This window comes from Sinocyclocheilus grahami, unplaced genomic scaffold, assembly GCF_001515645.1.
Source record: "Sinocyclocheilus grahami isolate Dianchi unplaced genomic scaffold, SAMN03320097.WGS_v1.1 scaffold1723.1, whole genome shotgun sequence".
NCBI classification, from domain to species: Eukaryota; Metazoa; Chordata; class Actinopteri; order Cypriniformes; family Cyprinidae; genus Sinocyclocheilus; species Sinocyclocheilus grahami.
This window is the reverse complement of record NW_015506902.1, coordinates 94,464-95,373: the sequence shown is the minus strand read 5'-3', so window position 1 is coordinate 95,373 and position 910 is coordinate 94,464.

The following is a 910-nucleotide window of genomic DNA, read 5'->3' as shown; positions in this document are numbered from 1 at the left end:
GTGTGTGTGTGTGTGTGTCATCATGCAGATGTGCTGTGATCTCAAGTGATGCAGCAGACAACAGCGTCACCTACTCCTGCTCTCACCGGGAGGGACGATACGTTCTCATCTGTAGACTCTTTAAGGCCCTCTTTGTGTGTCAGGTGGAAGTGTACGAGCTAATCTAGTGGCATTTTCATGTTTAATTTTGGTTGATGTTTCATAATGAATCTAATGTCTAAAACTAAAATTAATTTGAGGCCATTTTTTTTTCTGGACATGCAAATGTGTTTTAGTTTACTTTTTCTCAGTTGTTAGTTTTAATTTTCACTTTTCATTTTAGTTTTTGTAAATTATAATAACAAAGTGAATATAATTATTGTGTTTCCAAGATTCTTCTAGACGATCGTTTATGAAGATAGGGTTTAGCTCCACCGCTAATCTGACCGACCTGACAATAACAGACAACGTGCTGAAAGAGGTGAGAACGTGATGTTTGTCTCTTACTGATTCTTCGTTATAATACTGACGGATCGTTCGTTGCAGCTGAAGTCAGCGCTGGCTGTGAGAGGAATCACTAATGTGATGCTGAGCTGGTCTCAAACCCCTGAAAACGTGATGATCCATAATCAACGTGAAAACGGTGAGTCTGTTCTTACAACCAGCGATCTAACGTGACTCTAGGAGAGATGCTGTAAAGTCCTTTAGTGATGTGTTTAATGATTAGGAACATCTTAATCTGTGTGATTTTCATTTCTAGATCCCTGCTGAAGCAGATTTCTAGAGCCTCTGAGCAGTAACCGTCATCATGATTTTAATTTTCATTATTTTATATTCATTATACAGTTATTGTAGCATGCCCGACTATGCTGTTTTCATCAACCCTCTGATGCATGAATTATCATGAAGAAAAAGGAAAGGTTTATTTATA